At 46.3% G+C, this 21,364-nt stretch overlaps 2 long non-coding RNA genes across 5 annotated transcripts; one reads left to right on the top strand and one right to left on the bottom strand.

Moving 5' to 3' along the window:
• Positions 1 to 6,323: 6,323 nt before the first annotated feature.
• Positions 6,324 to 7,875, bottom strand: LOC141165032 (uncharacterized). Of its 3 annotated transcripts, XR_012251035.1 has the most exons (6): positions 7,692 to 7,875; positions 7,232 to 7,600; positions 7,015 to 7,150; positions 6,774 to 6,935; positions 6,608 to 6,703; positions 6,324 to 6,527 (listed from the first exon to the last, which is right to left on the bottom strand). It is a non-coding gene; the product is annotated as an uncharacterized lncRNA (long non-coding RNA). The 3 variants fall into 3 exon arrangements; XR_012251036.1 differs by lacking the exon at positions 6,608 to 6,703 and having other exon boundaries at positions 7,692 to 7,873; XR_012251034.1 differs by having other exon boundaries at positions 6,324 to 6,703; positions 7,692 to 7,872.
• Positions 7,876 to 7,999: 124 nt separating this feature from the next.
• LOC141165030 (uncharacterized) lies at positions 8,000 to 9,280 on the top strand. Of its 2 annotated transcripts, XR_012251033.1 has the most exons (5): positions 8,000 to 8,372; positions 8,454 to 8,589; positions 8,669 to 8,830; positions 8,901 to 8,996; positions 9,077 to 9,280. It is a non-coding gene; the product is annotated as an uncharacterized lncRNA (long non-coding RNA). The 2 variants fall into 2 exon arrangements; XR_012251032.1 differs by having other exon boundaries at positions 8,901 to 9,280.
• Positions 9,281 to 21,364: the final 12,084 nt, after the last annotated feature.

Raw genomic sequence — 21,364 nt, 5'->3', positions numbered from 1 at the left:
AGAGGAGCAACTCCAATGCAGCAGAGGCAGGGGAACACAGTCAACATTCTGGGACAGTTTTCTGAGACCCGCCCAGCTTACAGGCCATGAGGCGCGGGGTAATCTCACAAGGAGTGGAAAGTTTCAAAAGATGGTGAGGGAGTACCTTGCCGACTGTACCAGCGTCCTCCGTGATTCCTCTGTGCCTTTTAATTATTGGGTATCCAAGCTGGATACTTGGAATGAACTCGTTCTGTACGTCTTGCAGGTCCTGGCCTGCCCTGCCGCTAGCATGTTATCGGAACGTGTTTTTAGTGCCGCTGGGGGATTTATAGCTGATAAGCGCACTCGCCTGTCAACTGACAATGCTGACAAGCTGACCCTTATCAAAATGAACAAGGACTGGATTTGGCCTGACTTCTCATCACCAACAAATGACAGCAGAGTAACATAAAGTTAAATCCACTGTGTTATTTCGGGAGGTGTATTCCCATGCACCGCTTCACACTCACACATGGGTATACGCTTCCTCATTTCAGCTGTATTTTGCTCTTCTCCTTATCCTCAGCCTCCACCACCACTATACCACCAGGGTGACTGTGGTCCATGTTGCCAGCATTGCAAGTTCCTCCATCCTAATTTTTGGCAGCTTTTGCTTGTAAGGCATAGGCAAAGACTATGGGAGACCCACTCCCCAATAATGGGAATAATATTTTTAATATGCTATACTGCATGGCTCTTGTAAGGGGCATGAAAACCATCTTGTTAAGCTACTCTGAACTCCGCGTCTCTTCAAAGAGGCATTAAAACCGTCTTGTTAAGCTACTGCGACCTCCACCACTCTTCCAAGGGGCATTAAAACCATCTTGTTAAGCTACTGCGACCTCCACCACTCTTCCAAGGTACATTAAAACCGTCTTGTTAAGCTACTGCAACCTCCACCACTCTTCCAAGGGGCATTGGTGTTGTCTTTTTATTCCACTGCGACCTCCACCACTCTTCCAAGGGGCATTAAATCTGTCTTGTTAAGCTAATGTGACCTCCACCACTCTTCCAAGGGGCATTGATATTGTTTTTTTATTTCACTGTGACCTCCACCACTCTTCCAAGGGGCATTAAAACCATCTTGTTAAGCTTCTGCGACCTCCACCACTCTTCCAAGGGGCATTGATATTGTCTTTTTATTCCACTGCGACCTCCACCACTCTTCCAATGGGCATTGCATTTCCTCCTAATTTTAGTCAGCTTTTGCTTTTCAATGCATAATTGAACACTAAGGGAGACCAACTCCCCAATAATGGGTAGAAGGCTTTTAGTACTCTGTAATCCACGTCTGTTTCAAGGGGCATTGCAGTTCCTCATAATTTTTGGAAAGCCTTCCATTCACTGCTTAGGCCAACAGTGTACAGGAGACCCAGTTGCTATAAATGGAAAAAACGGTTTAGTTAAGGCCCTCTGACCTCCATGTCACTTCAAAGGGGCATTGGAGTGCCTCGAAATTTTTGGTAGGCATTGCACTCACTGTATGCCGTATAACTGTGTAGCCGAACCGCTCCTTTTGGTACAGAAACATATCCTACAAGACATGTGTGGTTGACTGGCCTTTCTCCTTTGCCACCACCTCATCCATCATTCATCACCTGAAGCTTTGCTTTAACGGGAGTCATAAAACTGGGATAGTAGCAGGAAAACATCCAGCAATCCTCGGAGGAGGTAGGATATGCGCCAAAACGCTGACCACCTCAGGCCTAGCCGCTACTACATACATGAACTTGCATTCCAATGAACAGAAAGCTAAGGAGATGGATGGCTTCATGATCATGAATAATTTACTCGTTGTGAAGGAGGCCGACCACTGCCGCTGTCTACCTTTTGAACTTTGTGTTGAAGCCTGAATGACCCAGGACCCGCAATCCTCTATGTCTGGAGGACCTGTTGCATCCCAGTGTCCAACTGTGTCCTGGCTTCCACAATATTAACCCAGTGTGAAGGCGTCAGTGAGATGGACAATCCCTGGCCACATTCACTTGTCCACATGTTTGTGATTAGGCTGTCCTTCAAATAGGGGCAGCTGGGGACCGTTTATGGACACCCGGCCGCCCCCTGCCGGCTGCGGACCAAGCGTGGACACCCGGCCGCCGGGCAGCTGGGGACTGATTATGGATACCAGGCCGCTGACGCAGCCATGACGTGGTGGCCATATTCCGCCTTCACATGCCTAAAAGGCCCAATTTCAAATGCAAGCAAGCTAGTAGTATGGTATTGCAGCCTGACGGTGGGTTGGTGGCAGGTTGCACACTTTCGCTTGCATTCCAAGGAAACAAAGCAGATGCTAACTTCTATCATCATCATGCTCCTCACCTTGGCACTCTCAACTCCCCTGATGGAGAAGCCAGGGCCCACCAGAAGAGTCTGGTTGTCTGGTTGGCTCGGCCAATGCTTCCCTAAAGCAGGCCAGGCTAAGAAAAGTGTGGGGAAGGTTACCGGGACAAATAGGGGTGGCTGGGGACCTTTTATGGACACCCCGCCACCCCCTGGTGGCTGGGGACCAAGCATGGACACCCGGCCGCCGGGCGGCTGGAGTCTGAGTATGGATACCAGGCCGCTGACGCAGCCATGACGTGGTGGCCAGATTCTGCCTCCACATGCCTAAAAGGCCCAATTAAAATTGCAAGCAAGCTAGCAGTATGGTATTGCAGCATGGGGGTGGGTGGGTGGCAGGCTGCACACTTACGCTTGCATTCAAAGAAAACAAAGCAGATGCTAACTTCCATCACCATCATGCTCCTCACCTTGGCAATCTCACCTCACCTGATGGAGAAGCCAGGGCCCACCGGAGGAGTCTGGTTGTCTGGTGGGCTCGGCCAATGCTGCCCTAAAGCAGGCCAGGCTAAGAAAAGTGTGGGGAAGGTTACTGGGACAAATAGGGGTGGCTGGGGACCGAGTATGGACACACTGCCACCCCCTGGCGGCTGGGGACCAAGCGTGGACACCCGGCCGCCGAGCGACTGGGTGCTGCATATGGATACCAGGCCACCAATGCAGCCATGACGTGGTGGCCAGATTCCACCTCCACTTGCCTAAAAGGCCCAATTTCACGTGCAAGCAAGCAAGCACTATAGTATTGCAGCCTGGGGGTGGGTGGGTGGCAGGCTGCATACTTGCACTTGCATTGCAAGGAGTGGGGGAGGTACAATTGAACACTGCCCTGGGACAAGGACTTCCACGGAGATAGTTGCAAGTCTGCATCTTCTGATGCGGCAAGGATCACTTCTGATGGGCACACTTTTAGGTAGTGACCTTGGTGTCAGACATGCTTCCAGGGGTCTTCCCCATGCTGTTCCCATGTCTTTTCAGCACTGTATGCATGTGTCACACAGCACATGGCCAGATAAGGTTGTAAAATGTTAAAATGACATTTCCCGGTGAATGCATTTGTCACGGTTGAAAGCAATACAAAAGTGCAAAAACGCATAAAAAATGCTACTTGTGAACATAGCCAAAGGTGTTGAGGAGTATTTTTGTTTTTGTTTTTTTATTTTACCTTATACACAAGTCTTTACCCTGGAAAGGATGCTCCTTAACATATTTCACAGGAAAACAGTTTCAGTTTCGTTATTGAACATTTTATTGTGAGCCCATAAAAGTGGCTTAATACCTCTGACCACGTTATTGACAGCAGTGACCTGGGGGTCAGAAATGCTTCCTGTGGCGATCCCCATGCTGTCCCCATGTAATTTGAGCACTGTCACCATCGTTTTGGGCACTTTTTAGGCTTTCTACAGACTGCTGGGGGTGCCGCCGCAAAAATACTCGGGTCTCCCATAGACTAACATTGGGCTCGTTGCTCGGGTCGAGCACCTGAGTATCACGGCGAGCTCGGCCAGATCTTCGACACCCGAGCATTTTAGTGCTCCCTCAACACTACAAACAATAAAACACAATTATGCTGAATGGAAATGACGGGATCCTGTCATGGCGCTCTACCTTCAGGGTTACAAATTAATCTGATGTACCTGTTTTGGAACATAAAACCAGAGGTTCTCATTTCTAGCTGAGCTATCCCCAATTACATTTGAAAACGTGCATGACTCAGGAATCTCCATGGTTTTGTCCAAGCATGTATCATTCAACTACACAAAGTTGTGGAGAATAACACATGGTAGGATAACTGAATTCACATTAGGCTCGCCAAGCTGAGTCGCACTCAGCAATACTTGCCATTTGACACAGAGAAGCCCCAAGACATGTTTCACTAATCTTGTGGCTCTTATGAGTCATAGAATCATAGATTGATAGAATGGTAGAGTTGGAAGGGACCTCCTGGGTCATCTGGTCCAACCCCCTGCTCAAAGCAGGATTCACTAAATCATCTCAGACTGAGTCTGCAGTGATAAATGCACCTTCGGTTGGCTGGGCCTTTATGAAGAAAAGATTGCAGAACATGATTTGACAAACCAAAAGCCTCATCAGCCATGGTATTAAATGGGGAAGGTGGTCTAGAGGATCTGGGCAGAACCAACGGTTGGAGTATGGGCAGTTGACTGTTCAGAAGCCACTGTCCCGTTATGGAAGCTGTGAAGATTCGTGAATCAGCAGAGCTCTGTAAAGCCTCAATATGAACAATTGCAAAACGTAGTTGCTTTTCACCAAGTCTAAAAGCATCACAGAAAAGATTGCTTATAATTGTAATATTGAGAGCCAGAGTGTGGCTGTCTTTTAACATGTGCTTCCCATCCACAGCATCCAGGCAGTTTGAAAAGTGGGAATTGTAGAAACTCTTGGCTATCTGCAACCTCCACTGAAAGATGCATGATATATGTGAACTTTGCAATTTAAATACATTTTCAACATTGCCACTGTTCAAATACATGCACCTACACACAGGTGTCTGTACACTCTTTTTTGAAAGAATTATATTTAAAAAAAGGCATATGTAAGGGATTGTCCATGGTCACGTTTCACAGGACAGGTGGCAGTGATGTTGATTTTATGAACTGGTTGACCTAAAAATGGACATACAGCAGACTGGTATTGTGCTGTTTTATTTTCCATCAGTCAAAGGTGTGGTACATTTAAAACATTCCTGTGGCTAGTTCTGGCCTTATTAAAACTCCCCAAATAATGCATGCTTATTAAGGACAAATAACAAACTGGATGGAAACTGGGCTGTCTGAAAGTGCACTGCCCAAAACAGCTTTCAGTCAAAACACAAATAGAGACACATGTACACAAGACAAAAGTATATTTGTGTCTACAAAAATCAGTAATGAAGAAACACTATGCAAACATTAGCTTATCTTAATGTAATGAGAAGATGTTCCACTGTGGAGATGCAACACCTCATATTTGTGTCCATGAAAGTTAGGCCAAGGATCAACTCCTTGAGTAGTTTGTCAAATGCTTTAATTGACATCAAACACAAGGCAACATATTTCTCCGGGTGCTAGTGAAGGTCCATGAAGGTCCAGTCAAAGTACCCTTTGGGAGACTATGAGATGAATTATTTCCCCCTCCTCCTCTCTTCTGCTGTCCTACATCGCTAGTCCAAAAACCATCGGGTAGAAGTAGCAATAATATGATTTGTATTCATATATATATCATGCCCAGTAATTAAGAGAATATAGCAAGGGCATTTCAGACTATAAAATATAACTTTTAATAGATAAATTTAAAATGTTTGGTGTAAGACAATTATGACGGAGACAAAGTACACATACTCCCCAGGTCGTGGTAACAACTAAATAAGAGAGTAGAACATGTCACCTAAATAATGTACTGGACCCTGGTCAGAAAGGATCAATTAATAAAACCTTAATGACACAGGGTCTCTGTGAAGCATCCAAAAAGTGTGTGGACAAGATTAGACGTTTCTCAAGTGAAATCAAATAATGTCAAAATGATGATCCTGCAATTGACACAGGATAAACGTCTTAGGATGATGGAAAAACGTTTCTCATATGCATTTAAGATAGGTAAGGTAAGTTTATGGCAATGACATCATCAATAGAAAACGTTTATCATCCATAAAAAAAAACATTTAGAAAAACATTTAGAAAATTGAATAAGAGTAATGGAACGTCCTCACCCGATATGTGGAGTAGTACACATCACAGTGGGGTAAAAAGACGAGATATTTCCTGAAGGGGGGGCAGGTAAGCAGGCAATAGTCCAGGGGATTATATGTGTAAAAGGCGCTTATCAGGCTAACTACTACCAATGGCAGCGATAATTGTGGACAGGGAACCACTAATGTCCGTAGTAGATACACTACAATAAAATAACTGTTCTATAGTAAAAATCGCGCTATCGGTAGTGAAAAAGAGATCAGGAGAAGAGTACTATTATTTTATAAAAATAAGATTTATTTGTTTGGATGCTAGCAATAAAAACTTAATAAAATACAGGATTTAATACAGGATTTAAAAGACGAGTGTAGACAACAATATTTCGATTGGGGTAAAAGAACTAATGGTATACAAGGTGTAATAAATAGTAAAATCCAGCGGTTAATCTGGTGTGGTAAAATGCCTGTGGTGGCTTGGTACCTGGAAAGAAGAGGAGTTTGGTTAGGGCTATTGTTCTCTAGTAATGAATATGCTTAGCTGGCTGTGGATCTGTTACTCACCAGGTATCAGAGTGGGTAAAGTGCAGGTGTGCACTAGGGCTGTGGTCCGTCAGGATTCTTAGAGTGGGGCGTGGTCCTGAACGCTTTGTTATGCTCCTGGAGATTTAATGATATGGGGTTAGTGCTGTTAGCTCTGGGTAGGTAGATAGTGGGGTTAGCGACTTACCCACGGAGGAGCTGTTCTGCTTTTGGAGATTGCTTGTTAGCACTCCCTCAGTGGGGGGTGCAGCAGGAGGCTCTGGATTGTATCTTACTTTGTTGCAGAGATGTGACAGGGGGGCTTTTTGATTGCCAGTAGGCGTAGTAACGCTTGAGGATACTCAATGTCCTGTATATAGATATGGAGGAAGGGTTAGGAACTGAGGAATACAGGAATAGTCCACAGTGTGGTAAACCTAGATGTTTACCTGTGCGTGATTATCAGTAATCCAGGGGTGCAACAGGAGGCTCTGGATTGTATCTGTCTCTGAGCAGAGATGTAGTAGGAGGCTACTGGTTGCCGGGTGATAGGGGGCGTTGTGGCACTCAAGGATAATTGATGTCCTGTATATAGATGGGGAGGGATAGTTAGGAGCTGAGGTATACAAACAATAAGCCACAATATAAGTAAGCCCGGTTGATTACCTTGTTTAGGGTCCAGGTGTGAAATGGTCAGTCACCTTCTTTATCTGTGGCTGAAGGCCTAAATCAAGGGAAGGTGTTCAGGAGGTTCTGCAAGAGGGTTCAGCCTAGTGGTAGGTGCAGCAGGAGGCTCTGGCTGAGTAATTTACTGGCTAAGTAGCAGTGGGTCTTGTCCCTGGACGCTGAGGTGCAGCAGGGGACCGGCTGCAAATGTGGCAGGAGGCCTGGTCTGGATAAGTATATTCAAGTAGGTGGAAGGCTTTGGTGGCAGGCTGTGTAGTAGATATCCGGGCAAGGTCTATGGTTGTGGAGTCCGGTTTTCAGGCACGGTCCCTACTCGTGTGGAGTCAGGCAGGCCGCGTTCCTGGAATCCTGTCGGTAATAAAGAGGTGAGTATGTGTGGTTTTGGTCCTTGTGGTGGCGTGTGTCATAAGCGGTGGGGGCCGTGGCCCAGAGTACTTACGGTCCGTAGTCCTGCGGAGATGTCAAGGAGTTGTGGGGCCCGGGGCGAGAGCGGGGTCCCGGCCGGTGACCGCCGCTACTCGCGGGCTTCCGGGTAAGTGGAGCAGGAGAGGAGGGGCGGAGAAGGTGAGGGGGCGCGTTCTATTGGAAGCGCGCGAGAGGCAGAGAGACGAGCTGACACGTGGTGTGCAGCGTGTATTGAGGACGGATGCCTGTCCTCAATACACGCTGCACACCACGTGCCCCCACCGCTTATGACACACGCCACCACAAGGACCAAAACCACACATACTCACCTCTTTATTACCGACAGGATTCCAGGAACGCGGCCTGCCTGACTCCACACGAGTAGGGACCGTGCCTGAAAACCGGACTCCACAACCATAGACCTTGCCCGGATATCTACTACACAGCCTGCCACCAAAGCCTTCCACCTACTTGAATATACTTATCCAGACCAGGCCTCCTGCCACATTTGCAGCCGGTCCCCTGCTGCACCTCAGCGTCCAGGGACAAGACCCACTGCTACTTAGCCAGTAAATTACTCAGCCAGAGCCTCCTGCTGCACCTACCACTAGGCTGAACCCTCTTGCAGAACCTCCTGAACACCTTCCCTTGATTTAGGCCTTCAGCCACAGATAAAGAAGGTGACTGACCATTTCACACCTGGACCCTAAACAAGGTAATCAACCGGGCTTACTTATATTGTGGCTTATTGTTTGTATACCTCAGCTCCTAACTATCCCTCCCCATCTATATACAGGACATCAATTATCCTTGAGTGCCACAACGCCCCCTATCACCCGGCAACCAGTAGCCTCCTACTACATCTCTGCTCAGAGACAGATACAATCCAGAGCCTCCTGTTGCACCCCTGGATTACTGATAATCACGCACAGGTAAACATCTAGGTTTACCACACTGTGAACTATTCCTGTATTCCTCAGTTCCTAACCCTTCCTCCATATCTATATACAGGACATTGAGTATCCTCAAGCGTTACTACGCCTACTGGCAATCAAAAAGCCCCCCTGTCACATCTCTGCAACAAAGTGAGATACAATCCAGAGCCTCCTGCTGCACCCCCCACTGAGGGAGTGCTAACAAGCAATCTCCAAAAGCAGAACAGCTCCTCCGTGGGTAAGTCGCTAACCCCACTATCTACCTACCCAGAGCTAACAGCACTAACCCCATATCATTAAATCTCCAGGAGCATAACAAAGCGTTCAGGACCACGCCCCACTCTAAGAATCCTGACGGACCACAGCCCTAGTGCACACCTGCACTTTACCCACTCTGATACCTGGTGAGTAACAGATCCACAGCCAGCTAAGCATATTCATTACTAGAGAACAATAGCCCTAACCAAACTCCTCTTCTTTCCAGGTACCAAGCCACCACAGGCATTTTACCACACCAGATTAACCGCTGGATTTTACTATTTATTACACCTTGTATACCATTAGTTCTTTTACCCCAATCGAAATATTGTTGTCTACACTCGTCTTTTAAATCCTGTATTAAATCCTGTATTTTATTAAGTTTTTATTGCTAGCATCCAAACAAATAAATCTTATTTTTATAAAATAATAGTACTCTTCTCCTGATCTCTTTTTCACTACCGATAGCGCGATTTTTACTATAGAACAATAGTCCAGGGGAGGCGTATTTTTCTGCCCCTATTAACACCCAATATGGACTGCAATATCCCTGTACCCCTTGAGAAACGTCTAATCTTGTCCACTCACTTTTTGGACACTTCACAGAGACCCTGTGTCATTAAGGTTTTATTAATTGAACCTTTCTGAACAAGGTCCGGTACACCATTGAGGTGACATGCTCTGCTCTCTTATTTAGTTGTTACCACGACCTGGGGAGTATGTGTACTTTGTCTCCGTCATAATTGTCTTACACCAAACATTTTAAATTTATCTATTAAAAGTTATATTTTATAGCCTGAAATGCCCTTGCTATATTCTCCCAAAAACCATGGGGACACCAGCCACAACGTGAGGACACTATCCAGCAGGCATCATGCTATAATTAGGCATTTTCCAGCTAATAGAAAAGCACAATGTTTGAGCAGACACAAATGGCACAACATTGAGTGATGAGAAACAGGAGAACATGGGGTGCTTGCACCTAAGTTAGCGATCAGGCGGATTTTGCATGTATTTGTCTTTAAAATCAGTCTTTAAAAACAGATTTGCACACGGATGTCATATGGATGACCCATATAAAATGGACACACGGATGGCACACAGATGAAAATCACATACAATTCTGATGAAAATTGTGCGAGCTTTCTGGATGAAACTTGGACATTTATTCATATGACCATCTGCAGCCGGAGAATGCCAAGAGTGTGCAAAGCAGTCATCAAAGCAAAAGGTGGCTACTTTGAAGAACCTAGAATATAATACATATTTTCAGTTGTTTCACACTTTTTTGTTAAGTATATAATTCCACATGTGTTAATTCATAGTTTTGATGCCTTCAGCGTGAATGTACAATTTTCATAGTTATGAAAATACAGAAAAATCTTTAAATGAGAAGGTGTGTCCAAACTTTTGGTCTGTACTGTATATATATATATTGTATATATATAATGCAGATTAATAATAATAATAATAATAATTAAAAAAAAAGGTTTGTATGCCATATTTTTCGAATTATAAGATGCTCTTTATCCCCCAAAATTTGGGAGGAAAATGGGGGTATTTCTCATAATCCGAATGTATCATGCTGGTTGAGGTGGACCGGGGTCACAGGAGGCAGAGTCGCTGCTGCAGGAGGCCAGCAGTGACGGCATGAGTGGGCTGATTCTGTGTGCCCGGGCTGAGAGGAGGGGGTGTCCGGCGGTGCGAGGCTGTGGGCCCTGGACTTTCATAAAATGTCAGCAGTGAGCAGAGTCACCTTCCCATTGATTTTCCTGAGGTGGGCTTTGGTAAAATGGTCGCCAGAGATGGCACATTTACAGATGAGGTCTTGGGAGCTGAGATCTCGGCTCCCGAGATCTCAATCTGCACATGTGTTGCTTCCTGAGGCCATTTTTTTTGTGTTTTTTCTTTGTAGTTTTGCATTTTATGCAATCTAATACTGGCCTCCCTTCCTTGAGCTGGATATTACATTTAAATAGCTTACCAAGGCTGGTGTCCACAGTTTGGGACCAGGTCCTTTGTCTGCCCCTTTACACATTGAGGTCAATTTTCACACATGATAAGGCTTTTAATATTAGACAGTGAAGGGCAATCCCGAACAGGGTCACCCTGCCGATGATGGGATGGCTTTTATGCTTTTTTGGTCAAGAACTGGTTTTACTAAGAACCCTATGTTATTTAAATTCACTTTTGCTTTCTTTCTTATTTAGTTACAGCAAGGTTTATGATCAATTTGTTAAACCACCAAGTGAGCATTTTAAAACAGACCAAAACACTCTGACCCAGGGGAAGACATACCTTTGGTCCATAATGTAAGATCGACCACTTCCACCTAAAAAGCAGGTGTAATATTGCATACCTTGATGACACTATTTTGATTAAAAAAGCATAAAAGCCATTCCACCGTAACAAGGTATCCCTAATCAGGGTGGTCCCTAACTCTAGCATTTCACATTGATATGTGCCAGCAGGCCTCAAAATAGATAGGGGCAGAGCAGGACCCAAACCTGACTGTTTAACACCTGCCCATAGAAAACTATATAGACAAGATGCATGACCCAAAAGGGGAGCACAAAGTGCAACTAAAACAAGTTTAAAGAAATGGGCCGACACACCTGTTGCTGTAAGTACAATGTGTAGATATACATTAACACTGTGGCCATTAACACATAAAACCTAGGATAAAAACAATGAGAAAATACCATGCAGTAAGTAAATATATAAATAGTAATATTACATATAAATAATATAGGGCAATTAGTTTACAACAGTGTTAGGGACGATCCTAATTGGGTACACCGTGTCACGGTGGGATGGATTTTACACTTTTTTGATCAAAGTACTGTCAATATGTACCCTATGTTATTTACATATAGTACTGTTAGGATGAACACTTTAGTATGTTCACTCGTTGCCTGCTCCTGGCCTAATGGATATGATCAAGTGCATGCAAGAAAGAATAACATCAGACACACACACAGTCGGATGTAAGCTCTCCTTGATCAGCTATGGCACAGCTCCAAGTGTCTTTATTCAACCCGAACATAGACTTATATAAACACTGTATGTGGGCACGGTTAGCCCAGTATGTGAATAATCAGATGTATTTATTGGTTAGTCCATGTGGGCGTAGTCCATGAGGTCATCAGGGGGCATAGTCCATGAGGTCATCAGGGGGCTTGATCCATGAGGTCATCAGGGGGCGTAGTCCATGAGGTCATCAGGGGGCATGATCCATGAGGTCATCAGGGGGCGTAGTCCTTGAGGTCATCAGGGGGTGTGATCCATGACGTCATCAGGGGGCGTAGTCCATGAGGTCATCAGTGGGCGTAGTCCATGAGGTCATCAGGGGGTGTAGTCCATGAGGTCATTAAGGTGGGTTAGTCCTTCTATAGAATGCAGCTTCCTCCCAGAACAGAGCATGGCGTGATGAAACAGGAAATGGCAGCCATCTTTTGATCTAAACAACCTTATGTAAGGTGAAATAATACAGTTTGTGGGTCTTTTCTCTCAATCTCCTATGTCTTGAGGTTAATTAAGTATTTGAGCCTATAGCTCTCCTCAACAGTCCTCCCTAAATACTTTATTAACCTTCTGTCCCTACTGTGGTTCCCTCACCCATCAGTGTTAAGTGTCACCCCTCTTGCTTGGGTGATTGCGACCTGTTGTCCTCCTATAAATGAGTATAGAATGGCACAACACATAAAGTAAAAGATATGCAACATTATGCAGAAGGTTCTGATGGAGGCATAAACTTCTTGCAGTGGGAGGCGTGTATCCACGTCGGTCTTCCTTCAAGTTTGACTGAAGTAGGAGTGGTCAGGAGCACTTGGTAGGGACCCTCAAATCTCAACTCCAGGGATGTCTTTCTAATGAACTTCTTTACCAGCACATAGTCACCAGGTTGGAAAGTGTGAGTACCTTCACTGAAATCTGGATCTGGAAAGGATGACAAAACTCGTGCATGTGTTACTGACAATTCTTTAGTAAGGGCAATGACATAATTTACAAGAGTATCACTTCCTAAGGCTAGCTGTTGTGGAAAATATTGACCCAACCTTGGAGGCCCCCCAAAAAGAATCTCATATGGTGTAAGTTTAGTGGGACCCCTCGGAGTGTTTCTGACTGAATATAAGGCAATGGGCAAAATGTCTGTCCAAGGAAGTCTGACCTCCTGACTTGCTTTCAGTATTTTGTTTTTCAAGGTGCCATTTAGCCTTTCTACTTTACCACTGCTCTGGGGGTGATATGGAGTATGTAAACCTAAATCAGCCCGTACTAATGTCCATAGTTCCTTAGTCAGTGCTGCAATGAATGCGGGTCCTTGGTCACTCTCAATCACCTCTGGGATTCCATATCTGCACACTACCTCAGTCATCAGTCTCTTAACAGTCACTCTGGTAGTCATGTTGGTTACTGGATAGGCTTCAGGCCATCCCGAGAACATGTCAGTCACTACCAGTACATACTCGTACTTCCTTACTTTTGGCATTTGAATATGATCGAATTGAATTCTTTGAAATGGATAGAGTGGTTTAGCCAAATGTTTATGAGTAACTTTCTGAGGTGATGCTGGATTGCATGTTGCACACACAAAGCAGGACTTGCAATATTTTTGGGTGACAGTAGAAATTCCAGGTCCCATTTAGGTCTTCCAAATCAAGTCATTCATCTGATTCTTGCCTCTATGGGTGATACCGTGTGCCCATTCTGTCACTGAGGGGTACAGATTACGAGGTAGACAGATCTTTTTGTTCTTCCTCCAGACTCCATCTTCATCCTTTTTAGCGCCTGCTTCTTGCCATGACTTCTTTTCATCATCCGGTGTCTTGTCTTGATGTAAATGGATAAATTTCATAAGAGGGCTTTGAGGTCCTCCTTCAGTGTCTTGAGACATGTACACCACTGCTTTCTCTTTCCTAAAGGAATCCACAGCATAAGTTTTTGCTGTTTTGTCAGCAAAGAAGTTCCCCCTTGCTTCTAGAGAATCCAATCTCCCGTGAGCTTTGATCTTAATCACCGCAACCTCCGAAGGTAGATCTAGAGCGCCCACAAGTTTTTGTATGGCAGCAGCATGCTTTACAGGAGTTCCACTGGATGTGAGGTATCCTCTGGCTGCCCAGATAATGCCGAAGTCATGAGCCACTCCGAAAGCATATCTTGAATCCGTGTAGATGTTGACCACCTTCTCAGCCACTTCCTGACAGGCCAGTGTCAAAGCCTTAAGTTCCGTTTCTTGTGCAGACATATGTCGTGGTAGAGATCTGGCTGAGACGACCTAGTCATGTGTAACCACGGCATATCCCGTATGGAATCTTCCTATTTCATCTGCAAATCTGGAACCATCGGTGAAGAAAGTCAGGTCAGCATGCGGGAGTGGGTCTTCAGACACATTTCTATTGGAGGCAGCTTCTTCCTGCATCTGTTCGAGACAATCATGATCCTCTGAGTGTGTAAAGGCATCTTCATTTAGAGCATCAGTATCATCATTCACATCCCCCCTGGAAAGAGGAAGTAGCGTGGACAGGTTGAGGATGGTGCAGCAGACAAGAGTGACATTATCAGGAATCAAGAGGGAGTATTGGAGTCTCATATGACGCTGCAGCGACAGATGTTTAGTTTGAGTTTGGTCAAGAATAGCTTTTATGTCGTGTGGAGCCATTAAGAGAACCCGATGTCCTAAAATGATATCAGAAGTTTTGTCCAGAAGCACATGTGCAGCATGAACAGCTCTGAGGCAGTTGGGGAAGCTTGAGACACCAAGTCCAGGCGGGCAGAGTAATAGCCGATGGTTCTTGTTCTTCCCCCATGTTTCTGTGCTAGGACTCCGGAAGCATGTCCTGCTACTTCACTGACAAACAAGTAAAACGGTAGTTGATAATTTGGGATTCCAAGAGCTGGTGCAGACTGTATGGCCTGTTTAAGAGTGTAGAAGGCTTCCACGGATTTGGGACGTAGTGGAAAAGCTGACGTCTTGAGGTCATCGTACAACGGTTGCATCAGCTTTGAGGCATCTGGAATCCATTGGCGACAATATGTGATAAGTCCTAAGAAAGCTTGTAATTGCTTAGGTCCTTTTGGTAGAGGAACGGTCTCAATAGCAATTTTCCTTTCACCCGTTAGATGTTTCAGGTTTGGAGAGAGACAGTGGCCTAAAAACACAACTTTGGGCTGACACCACTGTATTTTGTTGATGGACACCTTGCAGTTTTGTTGTGCAAGATGAAGGAGAAGACTGAGGCTCGACTATTTAGCTGTCGCCTGATCCGGGCAACATAGTAGGAGGTCATCCACATACTGAAGAAGGACAACTTGATGGTTAGTCTCTCTCCACGGCTGTAAACAAGAGGCAAGGGCCTGAGAGAAATGAGTTGGTGAGTTCTGTGCTCCTTGTGGTAAGACCATCCAGGTGTATTGTGATCCTCTGTAAGTGAAGGCAAACAGATACCAATCTTCTGGATGTAGTGGTACGCTGAAGAAAGCATTCGCCAGATCAATGACAGTGAAACGTTTTGCATCTGTTGGTATTTCTGACAACAATGTATGTGGATTGGGCACAATGGGACTTTCTAGTACAGTTGCAGCGTTAACGGCTCGGAGAGCTTGAACCATGCGGTACTTCGGGGCTTCTCCCTTTAATGTCCTTTTCTTTACTGGAAACAAGGGCGTGTTACAGCAAGAGTTACATTTGACTAGTGCCCCATTTTCCAGGAGGGCCTTGATTTGAGTGCCTAAAGACTCTTTCTGGGCAGATTTGAGTGGGTATTGGGGCACCCTAGGGAGTTGAGCTCCAGGTTTGAGAATGACCCGTACCGGAGGTACAGCAAGACGTCCAATATTTTCAGGGCCAGTAGACCATAGAGTAGATGGGACCTGTGACATCACTTCTGGCGTAACACTTGAGGTGGTGTTAGCAACTTCGTCCATCATCATGAGCAGAGGTGCGGCTTGAAGTTGACACTCTTCACTCGGATCGAGAGGGTCAGTGATGATGATGGTGAGACCATCTGATGAATAGGTGATGGTCGCTCTTAATGTTTGAAGAAGGTCTGCTCCAAGAAGGTTAGTAGGACAAGTGGGGAACACCACAAGACGCATAAACACATCTTCGTATGGTCCAACTAGTATTTTGCGGGTGAGCTTGTTAGAAGAAGGCTTGCCATCTACTCCCACTCATGTCACGGCTTCAGAGGATATCAGGTCGGGAAAAGGCAGGTCCTGTAATCTGATAACACTTCTGGCTGCACCGGTGTCCACAAGGAACGGTAAGGGTTTGCCTTGAACGTTGATAGTTACTTTGGCTATTGGACCAGATATAGAAGCCAAAGTAGTGGACACGGGCTTGCCCTTGTCCTATTGGATATTTAGATCCATCAGAGCAGCGGTGTGATTGGTATCTGGATGTATCCGAGCTTGCGGTGGTCGTTCGTAGTATTGGTCATTGCGTCGAGGATAGTTGAATCTGCGATTATCCTCATTGTGGTTTCTGAATCTGCATCCTTGAAGAGGGGCCCTACAGTCCCATCTTTGGTGACCCGGATTACCACAATTGAAACAGACATCTTTGGTACGAGATAATGGAGGTTTCTGGGTTTGGTGTTGCACATCAGTCCATAGATATGGGTCTTTCTGTTTGAGGTTGTCATAGATTTCTCAGGGAGTGTTTTTTCGAATCCCTTAGCTATCGTTAAGACATCCTTAGGATCCAATGTAGCATATTCAGGTCTAATTGCTTGAAACTGCTTCCTCAGAGCTTCCCGAAGGCCCTCAACAAAAGAGGAAACGAGCAGTGTCCATTGAACTTTTATTTGGTTACTGAAGCCAAGGTCATTAAACATTTGCGTTAGACGAGCATGATATCTCTCCACCGATTCCCCTGGTTCTTGCGGGACGTCCTTGAAAGATGTTGACTGATCAGCCAATTTATCCGAGGCCCATGTCTTAAGTTGTTGGCAGAACTGAACACCAGAGTCCCATGTAGTGTCACTGACAAGTGAGGCATCATTCAATGCAATGTCCATAACAGGCCAATATGCATCGCCTGCTTTAAGATTTGCCAGGGAAATGAGATCTTGCCATGTGGCTGAGTAATTCCTTTGGATTTGAAGCATGCTTCTATAGAAAGGCATCGGCTGTTTTTCTGGATCTGGGAGTTGGTTCAGCAGAGTAGCAGCTTGCTGGGGTGTAAACTTGACATAAAGGGTGGGCTCCTCAGACGTGGGCGTTTTCACGGTTGGCTGTGGCACCTGAGGCGGGAGTACAGATGGCACCGTAAGAACAGGTGTAATTACTTGTGTATGAGGAGTAGGAGGAGGTAACAGTCCTGGAATGAGGGGCTCTATTTGGGCAGCTCCTATATCATGGGGTGGAGTCCAGGTGATGCAGGCAGTCTTAAAAGCTTTAACAGTCCTGTCCTCATTACTAATTAACCTGATTTCAGAGAGGCAGCAAATGCTTTGGGGGCTACACTTGTTCATTATAATTCCAACAATCTCCCTTGCACACGCATGAACAGGGAACCCGAAGATGCCAACACCAATGGCTGGAACTGTCAAGGTCTGAATCTGTTCACTAATATTTGCATACTCTAAGATACGAGTTATTGCCGCGTGTAGTTGTCGAGCACTGACATCTGGATGAATAGGGTCAAAAGTAGGGATTACAGCGTGTATGATCATTCTGCAGGGAAGATTGCCAGATTTAGTCACCGCTATGTCCCCAACAGCTATCTGACCACGCGACTCAACAATGATTCGACTGTCAGTTTGAATAGATGCCCCTCCTGCTTCCGCTCCAGCCACACCTCCGTTGTGCTCTAACTGAGGGTTGGCAGCATTAACAATAGCGTCCGTTTCCATTGTCGTTATGTCACCCTTACCCACCACTAACAAGGGTCCCACAGGAAGTTCCTTTTCAAAAAAGGGTTGCCAACATTCCCTCCCCTTTGTGCTTCCTGTGATGTTGGTGTCCCCTCCCCAGATTGAGCCCCTCCTTGGTTCAGTGGCCACCGTTCCATACAGGTGTGCGCTCGGCTGCGAGAAGGGCTGTGAGGTACTGGGAATAGAGTTAGGTAGACTGCGTGAGAGTGCTGTTGTAGCGGAAATGTTGGGAGGAGAAGTCGCTGCTTGAAGTAACTCGTGTGGACGTGAGGCTGAGTTGCCAGTGGAAGTGACAGTGGAAAGGGTTGGTGCTGGGGATGATCCAGGTGGGAGAATAGCTGGGCTCACGATGGGTGTGTTAGGTGAAAGGGTCGGTGGCCCACTGGACACTGTTGTGACAGGGAACAGGGGTAATGTCACGGGTGTGTCGCCACGAAGATCGTCACGATTACACAGCCTGACTTCTCGCAGCTGACTTTTTGGTGCTTTGTGTTTTTCGGCAGTGAGGGAGTTAATTCTCTCTCTCTCTGTGCTAGACGAGGTCCAGCCTCGCCCAGCTGCAATCAATGCTGCTGTAGAGAGACTCCTTCAAATGCCTGCTGGTCTGTTAGGGAAGTGTCGGTGAAAGCATTTCATGCAGACTAACAGAGCGGATCGTGGTATTTGGAGTTTCAGAGATAAGTGTATTTGGAGTGTTTTTTCCCTTCCTCGCTTTATCATTTATCTCCTTTCCCGTTGGTGTTCCCTCTGTTATAGTTGTGTAGTTTTTGTATGCAAGGTGGTTTTGGTTTTTCCCTTGTACTGTCTCGTTCGTCTAAGTACTGTGTGTGGGCATATTATTACTTGTCCCCTTTTGTTGTGATCGGGGTCCTTCTCAGGACTAGATTACTTAGGTGCAGGGATCCTCAGGAGGTAGGGGTTACGCTGGCGGCCTGGACCTCTGTACCTTTAACAGTACCTCCAGGTTGAGGGATTAGTCAGGGCCCCAGCTTAGGGTCAGCTTAGGCCCCCTACCTCCAGTATACAGAGACAGCGTGACATTTGGGGGGTGTCCATCCCGTCCCTTGCAGAGTGAAGAGTCGTCGGAAAACTGTTGATCCCAGGTTGTGTGGTGGACGGCAATCTGGGAGTAGGTATTTCGTCCCTAGGTTCGTCTCAGTTTCTCGTACCGGCGGAGGTGGTGGTGGGTACGAGAACTGAGAGGATATCTGTTCTTCTGGATAGTGGGGCCGGGGCTAATCTGGTTGATGCTCGGTTTGCCCGGGTTCAAGGTATGCGATTGAGTGAGTTGGTTAAACCCATCCCCATATTCTCGATCGATGCCAGGCCTCTCGGTCAGGGAAGTTTTTTGCAAGCTGTGCATGACGTAAAACTTCAAGTGGGGGCGATACATAAAGAACTGTTGTCTTGCTACGTGTTGGAGGGTCTTCCCACTCCTATAGTGTTGGGCCTTCCTTGGTTAACTAAGCATAACCCGGTTATTAATTGGCAAACCAGAGAGATAAGCCAATGGAGTAAATTCTGTAATAAAAACTGCATGAACACGGTCATCGGTGCGGTTACTCCTTGGGTCTTACCTCCATTTCTGGCGGACTTTGAGGATGTATTCTCGGAGAAAGGGTGTCAGGAACTACCTCCTCATCGCGAGTATGACTGTTCTGTAAAACTGCTCCCTGAGGCCAAGTTACCTAAAGCTAGGTTGTATAACCTTTCTGGTCCTGAGAGGCAGGCCATGAAGGATTATATTTCAGAAAGTCTGGCTAAGGGGCATATTAGACCTTCATCTTCACCGGTGGCTGCGGGGTTCTTCTTTGTTAAGAAGAAAGATGGAGGCCTACGCCCTTGCCTGGATTTCCGTGAACTTAATCGGATTACGGTCCGAGATCCGTATCCGCTCCCACTTATTCCCGATCTCTTTAATCAGATCGTGGGCGCCAAATGGTTCTCTAAGTTGGATCTCAGGGGGGCGTACAATCTGATTAGGATGAAGGAGGGGGATGAGTGGAAGACGGCGTTTAACACTCCGGAGGGGCATTATGAGAACCTTGTCATGCCATTCGGTCTGACTAATGCCCCGGCGGTGTTCCAACACTTTGTTAATGACATTTTTCGCCGCCTGGTGGGACAGTTTGTTGTCATATATCTGGATGATATCTTAATTTACTCGCCGGATCTGGTGTCTCATCAGGAGCACGTTAGGCAGGTGTTACAGATCTTGCGGGATAATAAACTGTATGCCAAATGGGAAAAGTGTGTGTTCGCCGTACAGGAACTCCAGTTTTTAGGCTTCCTGGTTTCAGCGTCCGGTTTTCGTATGGACCCTGGGAAAGTGCGGGCAGTTCTTGAGTGGGATCGGCCAGAGAATCTTAAGGCACTACAACGTTTCCTGGGGTTTGCTAATTATTACCGGAAGTTCATTCGTAATTTCTCGTCCATGGTTAAGCCTCTCACAGACATGACTAAAAAGGGGACGGATTTTTCTAGGTGGTCTGACAAGGCTTGTCAAGCATTCTCCTCCTTGAAAAAATGTTTTGCCTCGGCACCCATACTCATTCAACCTGATGCGTCACAGCCATTCATTGTAGAGGTAGACGCTTCCGAGGTAGGGGTGGGAGCAGTATTGTCACAAGGTTCGTCCCCTGGTAAGTGGCATCCGTGCGCCTTTTTCTCTAAAAAATTGTCGTCCGCTGAGAGGAATTACGATGTCGGCAATAGGGAACTCTTGGCCATTAAGTTAGCTTTTGAGGAGTGGCGCCATTTTTTGGAGGGGGCAGTCCATCCGGTCACCGTCATCACCGATCACAAGAACCTGCTATATCTGGAGTCCGCGAAACGTCTGAATCCCAGACAAGCTAGGTGGTCATTGTTTTTTACCAGGTTTAATTTTGTCGTTACATATCGTCCTGGGTCAAAAAATGTAAAGGCGGATGCCTTATCTCGTAGTTTTCCTGGGGCCGGGAATACGGACGACCCGATTCCTATCCTTCAGGAGGGGGTGGTGGTTTCGGCAGTATGCTCTGAGCTGGAGGAGGAGGTATTGGAGGCTCAGGGGGACGCCCCTGTTGGACCTCCGGGGAGACTGTTTGTTCCAGATCAGTTGCGACAAAAGGTGATCGAGGCACACCATAACTCAGTTTTTGCAGGACACCCAGGGAGTAGAGCAACTGTGGATCTCCTCTCGCGTCGGTTTTGGTGGCCTAACTTACATAAGGAGGTGGTAACTTTTGTCGCGTCCTGTGGGGTTTGTGCGCGCTCTAAGACCTCACATACCCGTCCGTCTGGGGCCCTCTTACCTTTGAAGATCCCGGAGCGTCCTTGGACTCATCTGTCTATGGACTTTATTACGGACCTCCCTCCGTCTTCGGGTAAAACGGTCATACTCGTTGTAGTGGACAGGTTCAGCAAGATGGCACATTTTATCGCTCTTCCGGCTCTCCCTAATGCTAAAACTCTTGCGCAGGTGTTCATTGGGGAGATTGTGAGGCTTCACGGGGTACCCTCCGAGGTGGTGTCTGATCGGGGGTCTCAGTTTGTGTCCAAGTTCTGGAAGGCGTTTTGTGCACGGCGGGGGATGCATTTGTCGTTCTCATCGGCTTTTCATCCTCAGACCAATGGTCAGACGGAACGAATGAACC

This window comes from Phyllobates terribilis, unplaced genomic scaffold (genome assembly GCF_046119375.1).
Source record: "Phyllobates terribilis strain yellow unplaced genomic scaffold, ASM4611937v1 Scaffold_11__3_contigs__length_659146591, whole genome shotgun sequence".
In the NCBI taxonomy this organism is placed as follows: Eukaryota; Metazoa; Chordata; class Amphibia; order Anura; family Dendrobatidae; genus Phyllobates; species Phyllobates terribilis.
This window is presented reverse-complemented; position numbering and strand designations above follow the sequence as displayed.